Source organism: Engystomops pustulosus, chromosome 2 (assembly GCF_040894005.1).
Source record: "Engystomops pustulosus chromosome 2, aEngPut4.maternal, whole genome shotgun sequence".
NCBI lineage: Eukaryota > Metazoa > Chordata > Amphibia > Anura > Leptodactylidae > Engystomops > Engystomops pustulosus.
This window is the reverse complement of record NC_092412.1, coordinates 179,479,161-179,495,945: the sequence shown is the minus strand read 5'-3', so window position 1 is coordinate 179,495,945 and position 16,785 is coordinate 179,479,161. Positions and strand designations below refer to the sequence as shown.

The window sequence follows — 16,785 nt, the reverse complement described above, 5'->3', positions numbered from 1 at the left end:
CCATTTAACAAGGTTGTCCAGTTTAAGCAAGTAATTGATATAGTTTGTGTAATGTAAGGTTACACAATTTACCAAAATACTTTCTGTATCAAACCCAAAGTATTTTCTAGATATATCCTCGCTTTCATTGAAAAGGAATAGAGATGGGCACTAAAATGCTCGAGTGCTCGTTACTCGAAGGGAAATACTGTTTCAGCTTGTGCCCCAGGGCCTGCTGGTATTCTTGCATTCTCACACTCCTTTTCTCTACAGGGATGGGAGTGGAAAGATTTTGCTTGTACCGTGGGTCCAGGAGAGTGAATACCCAGTAATCGGTGCTGGAATAAATTCTTTGAACGCGAGGGTCACGGGATAGGCAGGCTAGCATGAAATCTAGCATGAGTTCACTCCCCTCACTGGCCTGACTCTCCATTTCCTCCTCCTCCACCCGAAAAGTTGAACGCTGCGCATGGAGACATTGGTGGACGCTGTGGAGTATCGTGGAGGCGAAATGGACAGAAAACAGCAGGGACAGCATGCATGGATGCCTCTGAGGCTGCCTAATCTTGGGATGGAGCTGGCGGTCCGCTCTCGGCTCCTCCCCACCCAAAATGGGCCTCCCCACCCAAAATGGGCTACAAACAGCACTTCTAAGAACCTTTTGTATAAGATCAAGTGCAGTACTGTTCTTATAAGTAATTGGCCTGGTTATGGCAGGGGAGGGGAACATAAACAGATGCGCAAGAAGCGCTGAAATAATATCGGTCAATGATAAAAGTTTGGCGGTATATTTTGTGGTTAACACAGCAGGGTGGCGACAAAATTAACAAGTTTGATGTGGAAGCCGTTAAAACAACCCAAAATTCTGCCTGACACAGCTCGTTTGCTAAGGGGACGATGTATGGAGGCAGCTATGTGGATGACTTTTGGAGGCAGCTATGGAGATGACGTGTGGAGGTAGCAATGGAGACAACGTGTGTAGCCAGATATAAAGACGACGTGTGGAGGCTGCTATGGAGACAATTAAATTTGGCTAGTGCCTGTATGTGGCAGTCCAAAAAAGTTTTCAAAACAGAGGAGCGGGTAGGTGGCCCTCCAGAAAAATTAAATACATAGAGTACTATAGCTAGAGCCAGTTGGCCCTGGCAAAAAATAGCCAGTTTCCTCTGCTTTGGTGTACAAAGAGGAGGAGAAGGAGAAGAATGAGGAGGAGGAGTGCATACATTATTCAGGTTGAGCTGCTTTCACCTGGTGGAGAATGGAAATCATGAGAAATCCAGGCTTGATTCATCTTGATAAGCGTCAGCCTGTCAGTGCTATCAGTCGACAGGCGTGTAGGCTTATCGTTGATGAAGCCACCAGCTGCACTGAAAACCCACTCTGACAACACACTAGCGGCAGGGCAGGCAAGAACCTCCAAGGCGTACAGTGCCAGTTTGGGCCACATGTCCAGCTTTGAAACCCAGTAGCTGTAGGGAGCTGTGTGATCATTTAGGACAGTGGTATCGTCAGCTACGTACTCCCTCACCACCTTTCTGTAAAGATCAGCCCTACTCTGCCGAGACTAGGGACAGGTGACAGTGTCTTGCTGGGGTGACATAAAACTGGCCTTGTAAAGCATACCTCTGCCAGTGCTGGACAACCTGCCTGCTCGCCTACTCTCCCTCGCTACTTGTCCCGCAGAACTACGCACTCTGCCGCTAGCGCTGTCAGAAGGGAAATACTGTTTCAGCTTGTGCACCAGGGCCTGCTGGTATTCATGCATTCTCACACTCCTTTCCTCTACAGGGGTGGAAGTGGAAAGATTTTGCTTGTACCGTTGGTCCAGGAGAGTGAATACCCTGTAATCGGTGCTGGAATAAATTCTTTGAACGCGAGGGTCACGGGATAGGCAGCCTAGCATGAAATCTGCCATATGCGCCAGAGTCCCAACGTGCAAGAATTCACTCCCCTTACTGGCCTGACTCTCCATTTCCTCCTCCTCCAACTCCTTTTCTTCTGCCTATACACGCTGAACAGTTAAGGACTGAGCAATGATCCCTTCTTCTGTCTCGCCAACATCCTCCTCCTCTTCCTCCTCAACTTCCTCCACCTCCTCCGATACACGCTGAGAAACAGACCGGAGGGTGCTTTGGCTATCAACAAGAGAATCTTCTTCCCTCATCTCTTGTGATGAGCGCAAAGCTTCGGAATTTTTCAACAGGCCAAGCAGCGGGATGGTGAGGCTGATGATGGCGGCATCGACACTGACCATCTGTGTTGACTCCTCAAAGTTACTCAGCACCTGACAGATATCAGACATCCACTCCTCATTGTAGACTTGAGGAAGCTGACTGACCTGACTAGCAGTTCTGGTGGAAGTTGACATCTGGCAGTCTACAATCGCGCTGCGCTGCTGGTAAACTCTGGATAACATGGTTAATGTTGAATTCCGTGGGCACGTCGCACAGCAGTTGGTGAGCGGGCAGTTGGAGGTGGTGCTGCGCTGCCCTGAGAGTGGCAGCATCTGTGCTGCACTTTCTGAAATGCGGACAGATGCGGCGCACCTTCGTGAGCAAATCAGACAGATTGGGGTATGTCTTGTAGAATCACTCCTGCTTAACATTAATCTACTAGCACCCTAACACTATCCCTAACCAGCAGCAGCTCTCTCTAGACAGACAGAGAAAGATCTGAGCAGCGTGGTCAGGGGCTAGTCTATTCCAGGATCACCTGATCAGGCCAGCCAACCACTGCTATCGACATGTAAGTGTACCACGTGATGCTGGGTGGAGTGCAGAGTCTCCTGTTTTGTGATTGGCTCAGTTTCTGGCCGCCAAAAATCAAAACGCCGCGAGATAACATTTTCTCGAGCACCGAGCAGTTGCGAGTATGCTAATGCTCGAACGAGCATCAAGTTCAGACGAGTATGTTCGCTCATCTCTAAAAAGGAAGCTTTGTTGATTACTTCCAGGGCCGCATCTGCCATGAGGCGAGATGAAAATCTCAGCTCAGGTGGTAGAGGAGCTGGGGGGAGCGGCATGTTCCCATATTTGTGGGTGATTCACTTGCCCACAGTCACCCTAATCACCTTACAAAAATATTAATTGCACCTATGCCTTTAATGCACAGGCGCAATTAATGAAATGAGCGTTGGAACTTCTATTCATCGCTCAGTTTGTAGTGCAGGACACAGGTGGCATGTGTAGACGTCACGTCACCTGGGTCCCTGCAGAGAAGACGCTAAAGATGCCGGAGGAAGACCCGGGAGAAGAAGAGATCTGATATTGCAATATCATGAGGGGCAGGATACTGGTTAATGGGGGGTTTATTAATAATTTTTGCATCTATATGTAGGGGCTGGTTTGTAATATGAGAGGGGACTATTTATTATAGACTCAAGGAGGGGGAGTCTGTGTATGGGGGCTGAATGATTATATGAGAGGGTTCTGTATATAATATACCCATGGGGGTATTTTTTGAGGGGGTATCATGGCTGTGTATACTGGAGGGAAGCTGTGTATACTGGAGGGAGGTAGTATATACTGGAGGGAGGCTGTGTATACTCGTGATAGGCTGTGTATTTAGGGCGGCGACTGTGTACTACTGGGGTTAGGCTAAATTAGGGCACCTAATAAATTACTGTGGATACTATAATTTATTCGGGGGAACTATATAAAAGATGTTTTATGTGAGAAATAGTATGTTCATGTCATGTCGTGTCAGGTCATGTTGTTAGGATAATTTATATAAGGAGCTCCATTGTACTGTAAGTGACTGTGGTATTTTTAGGGGCACCGTGTGGAGATGTGCTGCATGGAGCTGAAGACATTTGACTATGAATTCAGCAGAGAAAAAAAAAATGGTCGGGAGAAATCCTGATGGAGCAGATCATCACCTGTGAGGTACCAGATACTAAATGTCACTCACGTTTGTGTCACTGACTGACTACTAGTATGTAAGGTAGCATCATCAGGCGCGGGGGGCAGCATTTTCAAGTTTCACATCAGGCAGCAAAAAGGCTAGAATCAGCCCTGATTACTTACTGTGGACCAAAACAGGGCCATGGTCCTGTGTCACACAGGTGCACGACTTGTTAAAACATGAAGCTCTGAGCTGTGCGCTTGTGTGACATCACATGAATGTGGACTGGTTTTTGTACACAGGAAGTAAATAATGAAGATTCCTGTTCAATTATAACAAGCAGACATCTAGAAAACAGTGAGAAATTAATACACAAAGCACTGAGATGACAAATTGGAATGGTTTCATAGGGTTGGACTAATATTCCTCAGTTGTACCCAATACCTAATGCTCCTATCATTACACCCCATTTATAATGTCCTCTCTCATTTTCCCCTATTTATAATGCTATTCTTATTAGTCCCCTCTCATAATGTAACCATTTTATTATGCTGTCTCTTAATAGACACCCATTAATAATGGCTTTGAGTCAGGGTTTTCAGGTAGAAGGGCATGTAAGTGTGGATGGGAAAGTACCAAGAGAGGTAGGTCTCCCAGGTAAGGACTCACTGCAGGACTCATCTCAAGGACAGGATCAATCCTGTTGGAGCGTTGTAGCACCTCTGCAGTTTGACGACTTCCTCCCTTTTGACCAACTGGCTGCCAAGTCTGATGAAGACCAGGATCAAGGGAAACTGGCAGAAGATGTGGGGGTCTCTTTTATTCCCACCACTTCGTGTCATTGGGTTCAGTAGGGTCTGCAAAGTAGCGCAAAAGCAGGAAGCTCAGCTGGTCTAGCGCTCAGGGTTCAGAAGCGGGACACATTGAAATTCTGGAGATGGCTGGGGCGACTGAGTGCGAACCAACAGAGAGGACTCTGTAAGCCCTCAATGGGACACGTGCCATAGGTTCACCATCACTATGCAAGGGTCATGCATGTGGGTTGTTCAGACATAAAGCAGGGTTCAGTAGACGTGGAGCATTATTTGTTTTTTGGAACCCAAGTATATGTGCAAGATAGATCCTTATTTAATACTTACATGTTATTTTTTTCATACAACATCCATTTTTTCCTAAAGGACATAACAATTTTTGGGGGGTCAATTTTTGGGTTTCATTGCCATATTTTAGCAAGAGTGGCTCAAATATGGCAATAACCGATTTTTTTTTTTTATCTTTGGCTTTTTGCAGGTAGCACATCACAGTAAATCTGAATATAAACAGCTGACATAAAACTCACTTGGAGCTGTAAAAAAATGCATTGTGCTCCCTCTAGTGGAGGCCGCAGCAATCAACCGATAAGAGAACCAGTTTATTAAAGGATTAAATGGGAAAATACACTTTCAAGTTTGTCACTCAGTTTCTCTCAAAAATAGAAGTATCCAACACATGGTCAGAAACCACCTTAGGGGCACAAATTGTGGCTTTGAAAAAAAGGAGCCTCATTGGCTTTTGGATGGCAAATTTTTCTAGAACAGATTTCAGGTACTATATTGCGTTTACAGGGTCCCTATTTTGGAAACTAAACATGTTAAGGAAATTATCAAGCATTATGAGCAGACCCTATAGATGTTTCAACGAACTTGTGATAATGAATATTTTTTTAAACATTTCTTTAGACCAAAAATTATCATTTTCACATGGGTATGATAGAAGACATTCACAAAACGGGTTGTTAAACAATTGCTTCAGAAATACCCCACATCTGGTCATAAACTGCTATAAGGAGAACACAAAGGGAGTTTGAAAGGAAAGGAAATTGTTTTTTGGGAGGCATATTTTTCCATAAAATATTTGCCCCTGACTATCATGGTCCCTGCTCCAGGCTGTATGGTATGTTATGAAGTGTTATGGAGTTAATCAGTCAGATACAAAAATACTGTATAAAAAAGTTCAAAAGATCAGATGTTTTCATAAATGGTGCCAATAATAGCAGCTGGTATTCCCTCAAAACCAACTCCCTGGTGAAGCTCTCTGGACACTGTTACACTTAAAGGGTAACCATCCCATTTAGAGCAGGTGTCCCTGGAAATCATTCTTCAAAGTATTTTGCCTCTCAGTCCCCATTCAGTACCTTTTTTGGCCCATAGCAACCATGTTTTCCAGCTCTGAAAAGAACTACAATCAGCAAGAAGGAGGGGTTGAACCTGCCTCCTGAGACATCATCACAAGCACGTGATGCTGACCAATGAGACCTTTACTTGTACATCATAGACACACCCACACAGGCGAGAGTGGAGCTTGTAGCTAAGAGGCTAAATAATTTACATACATGAAAATGTTCAATGACAAGAAAAGTTTCAGTGTTATAACTTTTGCAACCAGAGAAAAGTGAACACCGATACAAGTAATATGGGGCACTGACACAATGACACCCACTAGAATAGATAAAGTCCACCAATGGTCAAATAACTAAATCTACATAATAAATAGATCAAAGTAGTCTGTATAGAGATATAGAAGGTCCTCAGAACAAGGTATTTGCTTAAAGACAAGTATTACATAGTACCCAATGGAATAACAGAGGGCAATTGACACATACACAGGCTACATACACACATATCTGTCACGGTTACACCCGCGATCCTCGGTAGGGAATGCAGGTGCACCTATCCCTGCTGCCGCAGTCCTCACTTACCTCTCCTGGCTCCGGCCTGTACTCTGGCTCCTGGCGTGTAGGCCGCATGCTTCTTCCCTGCAGTTGCGCGCTCTTGCCACTAGAGGGGGCGCATGCGGACTTCTCCCAGCAACGCGTTTCAGCCCCAATCCGGAGCCTTTATCAGGCGTTGCATCATCATGTCAAGCCTGATAAAGGCTCCAATACGGGACCGAAATGCGTTGCTGTCTTCACAATAAATACCATCTGTTATCCATTTTCATCGGGTGAGAGTCTTGAATCATTCATTCGATTCTCCACTCTGTTTTTACAGTTTTATATGAGGTGTGTGCTTTTGTCTTCCTCTCTCTTCACGGGGTTTCTCCCAGGCTTTGTCGTCTAAAGCAAGGCAAGAGCACACACTAACAATGACCCCAAAACAAATAATAAACAGTAGGAGAGGACTAGATAGTGTTGATCACTTGTCATATGTGCTCTTTTGCTATTCTGGGTCCTGATCTTCTTAGTCTAGAATCAGGACCCAGAGCTCAGCCATGCAAAGAAGAAGTTTCAGTGTTGAGCAGTGAGCAGAAGAATAGCCAGGAGTGGTGAGGAGTAATAAGCAGACTCAAACTGTAAAGTTCAGGTCTGTACAGAATTTCCGACAGTCTCTATATGCAATACGCAGCAGCCCGTGGCCGCTCGCAAAGCTTTGAGACAAAGCTGCCTTCACTGGGGGAGATCGCCAATGCACTGTTTTGGCGGCAGCAGGTTGTGATGGGGCGTCGGCGGCGAGTGATGACGTCACGCTGTTGGCGTCTGATCACTACATGCTGCTGCCAAAACAGTGCATCGGTGATCTCCTCCAGCAATGGCAGTGTCTTCAGCGGCCGGCGTCTGCCTGAAGAGCAAGGAAAAACCTGCAGCGTTGTGGGATCACTGGAAGGGAAGGTGAGACAAGTATGAAGTTTATCATTTTGTGGCCATTTTCTAAAGGAGACTGGCGGCTAAATTCTATAGGAGGCTGGTGGCTGTATGCTACAGGGGGTTGCAGGTTATATAGTACAGGGGCTGGCAGGCTACATACTACAGGGGGCTGGCAGGCTATATACTACCAAAAACATTGTTGGAAGGGCCCCCACCAGTTTGCGCCCAAGGTCCCCCACCACCCTTAATCCGGCCCTGAGTGTACTTGAGGGGCCCAATACACCAGCCCGTGAGCCCTCTTCATACTCCCCCATGCGCAACAAGACGTAAGGGTACGTCTTATTGCGCTATGGGGTTAAGGAGCAGCTCTGGAAGGTCACTATAGTCAGCCTGGCAAAATCCCAAAAAATCTCTGCCAAATGCTGTGACAAAACCACTTTTCTAATGCACATAATAGTGTGCGTGATTCTGTGAAAACACCATTTTTCTGTTGCACATAATCAATCATTTGTTCCATTCTGTGACTGTCAGGCGTCTGGGAGCCTCTTGACCAACGCAGGAGATGGTACTAGTCGACACCTGGGACCTGAGTAAGTGGCACCTGGTCTTCACCAGAGCCCACCACAAAGCAGGATGGTCTTGCTGCGGCGGGGTGCCACCAGGTCGTTCCACAGGTGCGACTAGCCCGCGGTGGCAGCCAAGCTAGTATAGCAGGATAAAGCCCGTGCCCGGGATAAAAGTGGGAGTACAGCGCAGGAAGGAACCCTGGAACACACAGCAGGAACACAGGAGCAGGCAAACGGAACAGGAATTCTGAAACAGGAACACAGGAACGGAAACACAGAGGAACACTGGCAACACAGGAACACGGAGGAACATGTATAGCAGAGCCAGAATTGACCAGCGCCAATCCGGAGGTTGCTGACCCTTTAAATCCTGAAGAGTCGGCGGACGCACACCCTAGGGAACGCGAGTGCGGCCTAGTCTGGTCCAGAGCAAGAGCGTGGAGAGGTAAGTCCTGACCTGGGGCAGTGGGGACAGCGCTACAGAGAGGGGTACTGGTTTGCCTGCGATCCGTGACATGGATCGCAGGGGCACCTGTGACAGTGACAACACTACTTTTGTGATGCATGTATTTGTGTGGGACAGGAGAAACTTTGCAATTGTGGTTTGATTGATGATGAATTTTCTGGAGCTGAATACTATACAGAGACAGGACCTTAACAATCTTGCTGGATGATGCAATAAATGCTAAGAAACCTGTCTGATCTATTCAAGTATTGCTGTATAATCCTGTATAATCAGTAAGAATATTGATGCAATTCTTTAGGGTGCTCTTATAGGGGCAATTATATCAGATTTACACCTGTCCCTAATAATTAGAGCCTCTTCTACACACCTGACAAGGTTAATTGCTGGCTTTTCCAAAGTAACTGCCTGTCTGCCTATAGAGGAAAGCTTCACACTTTTTCCCACACACAAACCCCTATCCCGAAACGTGACTTCGCAGTTTGGGTCCACTCATCACTATTGAAAGTATAGATCATTTGTAATTGATTGTACTGATGCAGTAAACATCCATACCACACCACACCCATCAGATTAAAGAGATTAAAGCAGACATCCTCATCTGTATTGAACCTTTCCTTGCAGATGTTGAAAAGACACATCAAGACACAGCTGGTTTGTAACAATATAAATTTACCACAAATGGACTTGCAGCAAAGCTACCATTCTATCACACACTGGCGCGGTGGCATAGAGATGCGCTAAAACCTGTTCTTGAATGAGAATGACCTATAGCTACTCTGCAGTTGGCCCACTCTGTCACCAGGCAGGCATTGATTTTGATAGTAGATTACCTTTAAATGGTAAAGCATTTTGCGCCTTCTGATACTTATGATATAAATCCATTTATTATATCCCTATGGTTCTAGGGTAAATTCATATCCTGTAAGTGTAGTCAGTCAATGTAGCCTGTCTTGTTTTAAATGACTACTACTGTATAAGTGGTTTAGTAAAAAGAAGAAGAAAATGTGTATACTTGCTGTTTAATAAATATAAAATATTTATTAAATATAATATATTATAATTTATGGTTAATAAATTAATATTCACAGTATAAATAATACAGCCATAAAGTTTATAATTAAGTGTTAAATAAATAATCAATATTTGCTAATACTTGAAACCAATTTACAGCAATATTCAGGGAAAAAAGTTCTTTTCTATCCAATGGAAAATAATATTCAGTTCCCCTATGGCCTTAATAGCAGCATCTGTCGTAACCATCTGTTAAAAATAAATAAAACGTATGAAATGTTAATATTAATATGCTGGAAATAAAGATAAATACAGGAAAGAAAAGTGCTGTGTAACACTACTAGGAAGAGATTTTCACATAGCTGTATGCTGTATTGTATCAGACATCCCCCTCTGGACATTACCAGTGTCTCTAATGATACATACCAAAGGACTGTGAGAAAAAACCTTTTTCAGGTTTAGCACTGTTCATTGATTTATTCGGTACAACAGTTAAAAAGAGTATAATTAAAGGATGAATTAAAAAGTTTTAATACGGGTTTCAGATCCGTAATGCATACTTCCTCCATTCATTATAATAAATGAACATAGGAGTGATCTTTTTTGGATCCAAAAAGTGTAATCAAACTTTTTCAATAATCCTTTAATAATTCTTATTTTAACATTTGTTTTGCCAATCTCTGTGAAGGTGTTTTTTACTTACATAACTTGTAATTGTGATATCTAAATATTACAATGAAATACTGATTATGAAACAAATCATAACATAATAATCTGACTTATGTTACTAAATAAAAAAAAATACTAAACTGAAAAGTGAATATAAAAGATTACCTTAAAAAATTGCTCTTGAAATTCTCTAAAAATTGTATGCGACTGCTGATCACAAGGGCATTTCAATGCAGCATGCTGTTATCAATATATACATACATGAATTAGAATTTTAAAAAAAATGTAGATTAAACTTTATCAACAAGGTGTAATATGTATGTATATGCAGTATTGAAATCAACTCAACATGCAAGCCAAATACAGCTACATTCAGGCAGGGAAATAGGGCTTGTGTGTCATCTCAACAAAACTAAACATACTGCATCATACATCTCTACGTGGATGTATAGTTTTAAGAAAAAAATGCAAGAGGCAAAAAATTGTCTCAGAATGGAGTTTCTTTTTGGGCCCATTATTAGCATCATCTTATCAGTACCTAGACCAGTGGTGGTGAACCTATGGCACAGGTGCCAGAGGTGGCAGTTGGAGCACTCTCTGCGGACACCCAGGCCATCACCCCAGCACAGTGTTTCCAGACAGAACTCAAAACTTCCTCCTGCTGTCCCTGGCCACACAGGATGTGCTGTGATCGGTGCTATTTTAAAGCTACACATCCTTAGCTGCATGGAACTACAGGAGGAGTGGGGAGGTGCAGACAAGGCTACGTTATTATTGGAGCTTCTGCTCTGGGCCCCGCCATTCTTCCTGCTCAGGGGACCCTGAAAGGAAGCTACAATGATAATTTGATTGTCTCCTCTTTCTTTCAACTGTATTGGCGTCCTCAGGACACTGATACAATTTAAAGCAGTAACAAAACAGGTAGCAACATGTTACTGCTAAAAATTGCCATGTTGGCACTTTGCATTTAAATAAGTGGGTTTGGTTGTAGTTTGGGCACTCTTTGAAAGGTTCACCCTCACTGACCTAAACAAACTGAAGTATCACTTAATACACTGATGGATTTGTCAAATTTTAAATAGGACTTGTCAAATTGAGTTATTAACCAGTTAACGACCCGGCTCTTTTTTGCACTTCTTACTTTAAAAATCTATAACTTTTTTTATTTTTACAATTAAAGAGTTGTGTGATGGCTTGTTTTCTGCATAACAATTTGCACTTCATAGTGATGGTATTTAATATTACATGCCATGTGCAGGAAAAAATTCCAAATGCAGTGAAAATGGTGAAAAAAATGCAACGTTTTCTTGTGGGCTTGGATTTTATAGCTTTCATCGTTCACCCCACATGACATGTCTACTTTATTATTTGGGTCAGTGTGATCACGGAGATAACTTTGTGATAAATTTGTGTAGGTTTTATAATGTTTTCATACATTAAAAAAATTAAAACCTCCTGTACAAATATATATTTTTTTATTTTGCCATCTTCTGGCGTCACTAACTTTTTCATATTTTGGTGTATGGAGCTGTGGGTGGTGTTTTTAGGACTGCACATCCTTTTAATTCCTTTTTATTGAATTTTTTACGTTTTTCAAAATGGCAAAAAAAGTGCCATTTTCGACTTTGGGCACTATTTTCCATTACAAGCTTAAACACAGAGAAAAACAGTTATTATATTTTGAAAGATTGAGCATTTTCGGACGCGGTAATACCTAAAGTGTGTATGATGTATACTGTTTATCTATATTTATATCAGTTCTAGGGAAAGGGGGGTGATTAGAATTTTTAGGGATTTTTAATATAACTTTTTAAAAAACTTCTTTTCTTTTTCATATTTTTCAGACACCCCTGAGAGATTTTAACCCTAGGTTGTCTGATCGATCCCATCATATACTGCCATACTATAGTGGAGGGATGTTCTACCTCATTCATTAAAACGTGCAAATCATGAATGGGTTAAAACGAGACTTTGGAAGACTGTCCGGCAACCACCATCTTTTTTAAGCCACTGGCAGCTTTGTGGCATGCGTCGGGAAGGGGTTAAGCATATATAGTGAAATGCCCCCTAACCCCCCCCCCCCCCCCCCGTGGGAAATACACCTTCATTTCTAGTGATTAACAATGGGACCATTTATTTTAGTTTTTATTCTTATTAGTTTCCAGACCACACTAAAAGAAATACTGTGGATAAACAGTAATAGATAATATTCTGTGTAAATTGCAATTTACCACCTGTCTATTTTGTCAAGTATATTGTATATTGTTTGAATGTTTGAAATATATCTCTATAAAAATCTATTAAGTTCTGTGTAAGAAAATTCCAAATAGGAATAGCTCCCACAGCCCGTCATCCAGTATTTCTCATCTGAACTTCCAATACTTGGAGCCAATGCTGCCTGGAATGCAGCCATAAAAATTTCCAGCACCAGAAAGTTTAAATATTAACTTCTTTTATTAGTTACATCTTAAAATAACAGACAAAGGGTACTGCCACCCTAAGTTGCTGACATGCTTCAGGCAGTGATAGTGTCGCTCAGGATTGTGTTTGTTTTTGAAAGCCGCAACAAGCACCACACAAATGCAGTGGCGTAACTAGGAAATTTTTGGCTGGGGCCCCCTCCAACCATAGGTCCTCAGTGTTAAATTGGTTTCCACCATCTTTTTCTATAATGGAGGGGAATAACAGAGAGCAGCAGTAGATGAAGCTCTGCAGAAGGTTTCCTTATACCCCGTCTACTGTATTAATAGCTGTAATAATAATGCTGGTTGCTGCAGATGTTATTCTGTTATAAATAACGGTATCAGTTCTGGCACTGAAGAACCCCCTAATACCTTGGCCACCAGCCGCAGAACCCCCCAATACATGCACCTACCGCAGAACCCCCGAATACACGAGCCAACTGCCACAGAACCTCCCTATTTACACTTAAGCTGTTGCAGAACATTATAATACACAACTCAGACAGAATAATGTCACCTAAAGGGACTGTTACTGCGTAGTCTGAACATGGGCCACAACATTTATTACTGACTGCATCACATTTATTACCAACTGCTCCACATTTATTACTGACTGCATCACATTTATTACTGACTGCTCCACATTTATTACTGACTGCATCACATTTATTACTGACTGCTCCACATTTATTACTGACTGCTCCACATTTATTACTGACCGCGCCACATTTATTACTGACTGCACCACATTTATCACTGACTGCTCCACATTTATTACTGACTGCATCACATTTATTACTGACTGCTCCACATTTATTACTGAATGCTCCACATTTATTACCGACTGCTCCACATTTATTACTGACTGCTCCACATTTATTACCGACTGCTCCACATTTATTACTGACTGCTCCACATTTATTACTGAATGCTCCACATTTATTACCGACTGCTCCACATTTATTACTGACTGCTCCACATTTATTACCGACTGCTCCACATTTATTACTGACTGCTCCACATTTATTACTGACTGCTCCACATTTATTACTGACTGCATCACATTTATTACTGACTGCTCCACATTTATTACTGACCGCACCACAACAGCTGCTGCAGAACCTCATATTAATGCAGAAATGCAGTGGGTGGTGAGGGAAGATATGAGGGGATGATGCATGGGGGTCTGTAAGGGACACTTAGGAGCTTCTTAGCTGCTCCTGCACACAGGACAGTAAGGGGTTAAAACAGAGTGTGAGGAGACACTTGGGGGAGGCAGCACTTATCTCTGGCTGATTCCGTTCTGCTACAAAGGAGGCTGCTGCTTCAGGTGCCGACATCTCCCTCAAGTTCAGTCTCCTGCGCTGCTGACAGATGGAGCAGGGATTGACTGCAGGCAGTCTCCTCCCCTCCCTCTCTCCCTCCTGAGCAAGATCCTCAGTGTACAAAGCAGAAGAATGGTGCCCGCCCCTAAATTCAGCCCTCTATCTCGCTGCCCATTACAGGGGCGTAACTACAGCCAGGGGGAAAGAGGAGCCATGGACACGGCCGAGTACGGGCCCATGACCCTGCCGGGCCCCGTAGCAGCTGAACCGTCTGCTACGGCTGTAGTTACGCCCCTGCACAAATGGTTTGTGTGGCATGCGGGCACATTCACAATTGAAACACATGAATGAGTGCCTCCCATCGTCATAGCCACTGCTGCGCATGACCAAGAAGTCCTGCAGCGAAGTACAGGTCCTGATCTGATAAAACAATTTTTTTTTTTCAGAACTGCAAATTTCCCATACTTAGAGCCAATAGCTTTATTGCTTGTTTTTAGATTTTAAACCATATGAGGAATAGAGTTAATGCCCAGAGAACCCCTTTAATTATAGCATGTATGAAAAATCACCTAATATACTTCAGTCAAAACTTTATATAAACCATGGTTCATCGTGATACTTTATATAAACCAGAAAGGCGCAATATCTAGATATACTAACAAAAAAACTTCTACATCAATATTTACTCTAAAAATCTTATGATTTTTATTGATGATCTTGTGTTTTTCTGATCTTATGATTTTAGTGTAAATATTGATGTAGATGTTTTTGAACCTAGTTTTATATTACGTTTCGACTGAAGCTTCTCACGTAGTTGAATACGCCCCATTTGGAGGTTGGACATTTGACCCGTCAGTTTCCAGTCATTGATATATATATATATATATATATATATATATATATATATATATATATAATTTTTTTGACCAAAACACGTCAGACGCTTGGGTTGGTAGTTCCCTTTGTCTGTTATTTTAAGATGTAACTATTAAGTTCTGTGCATAAAATATTATAAAACTATTTCCTTTTTTTTTAACCATTAGTTTATACAGTTATTAGTTGATACTATTAATTTATACATACACATTTGTGAAGCTCTTTAGTGAGGCTAAGTACTGAGTTTGCCAAGTGAAAAAGCTCACGGTGTTGTTTCATCACTTTTAGTTCCAGTACAGGAAAAACAGTAGTCACATAAAAGTTTCCCAGATTGTATAGAAAGCAACATTGTTCATGGGGCTGTAGGTAAAAAGTGAGAAGAATTATACGATAAGAAGCAATTTTATATGGAATTATCAGCACTGAATCTCTAAATCTCTTAATATATATTTAACAAAAATTTATTTAAGTGCCAAAACACTTGAATACATCTAAAACAACTGATATGAGCAGATCAACTTAACAAAATATATTCCTCAAAATTATCTTATAAATACGTTTCGGACTATTCTGAAAAATGCAAACCTATATGTCTCCATGGCAACAGAAAGAAAATGGTTCATTTTAACTATGTAACAATGAAGATACAAAGAACTCCATAGGAGTATGTAGATGCAGAATAATAGGAGATTTTTAAGAAGTATAAAGAGACTGAGAATTGTAGTTTTATTGGTCTTCTATTTCAAGCTGCTTAAAGGAAATCCACCGTTTGATTTATCTAATATATAAAGCTGAGTGTACGTGTGTATATGTATGTATGTATGAATCTGTACCGTCCCGTTTACAATCACGCAAATTTTGCATAGCCTCTCTCTGTGACTCTGTAGCTTAGGTTTTCACCTGAACTTTTTTGGGAGTATATCCAAAATACAACTATTAACCACCATACACAGGAGCCATTGACTGCTGCTACTGTGGCAGTTTGAAGCTGAGCCATGATTGGTTGCTATTCTGCCAGAAATCATTAATATGAGCTCTGAGCTTTGATTCGTATAAGACAACTTATGAGTGAGGTAAGATAGATAGGGATACAGAGATAGGGGAAGATTTATCAGAAATGTCTGAGGTAAAACTGTTCCAGTTGCCAATGGAAACCAATCAGAGATCAGCTGTAATTTTATAAACAGCTGTGCAAAAATGAAACTTGAGCTATAATTGGTTGTCATGGCCAAGTAGAGCAGTTCTGCTCTCAGACACTACTGATAAATCTCCCAAGACAAAGAGACAGTCAGAGACAGTCACTTAAAAAGAAGGTCAGAGACAGAGAAGGTCTGGGACGGTCAGTGACAGAAATGGTCAGTGACTGTTAGAGATGGTCAATGACAGAAATGGTCAGTGACTGTCAGAGATGGTCAGTGACAGATACAGTCAGTGAGACACAGAGAGAGTCAAAGAGAGAGAGACAGTCAGAGAGATAGATACATAGAAAATATTTTTTGTCAACCCATTCTATTTTGTTAAGAGCAGTTATTTCCTAATTACCGGAATCTACAGCTAGTACATTAAACCAGCATTATTGACTGAATCCACTTTACATCATGATCCAGGATCTTCCACTGTGGTACGTTTTTATGGTCTCCATTTATTTTTCTAAAAAGATTTTAAAAATATGCTAATGAGCTGCAAGTGCTCTATGGTGCATCACAACAGCCCCTTCTGGCTCTGTGCTTCACAAACAATAACACATCCCCTCCTAATTGGTTGCAGAATACCAGTAACTTAAGCAGTTGGTGGCAGAGCAGACACAGCAGGGATCATGTAGTTAGTGCTCTGATGGACATGGTATTGCATGAGGAGCTGAAGCCCAGAAGGGCACTTGTAACTTCCCCTAGAGCACTTCAAGTTCATTAGCATGTTTTTAAAACATTTTTTTAAGGAAAATGAAATCATTAAAAAGAGTCCAGAT

General features: G+C 42.0%; 1 long non-coding RNA gene across 1 annotated transcript; it reads right to left on the bottom strand.

The window, feature by feature from the left end:
* Positions 1-9,673: 9,673 nt before the first annotated feature.
* Positions 9,674-15,111, bottom strand: LOC140116662 (uncharacterized). The gene is made up of 3 exons (XR_011852891.1): positions 15,027-15,111; positions 10,322-10,396; positions 9,674-9,736 (listed from the first exon to the last, which is right to left on the bottom strand). It is a non-coding gene; the product is annotated as an uncharacterized lncRNA (long non-coding RNA).
* Positions 15,112-16,785: the final 1,674 nt, after the last annotated feature.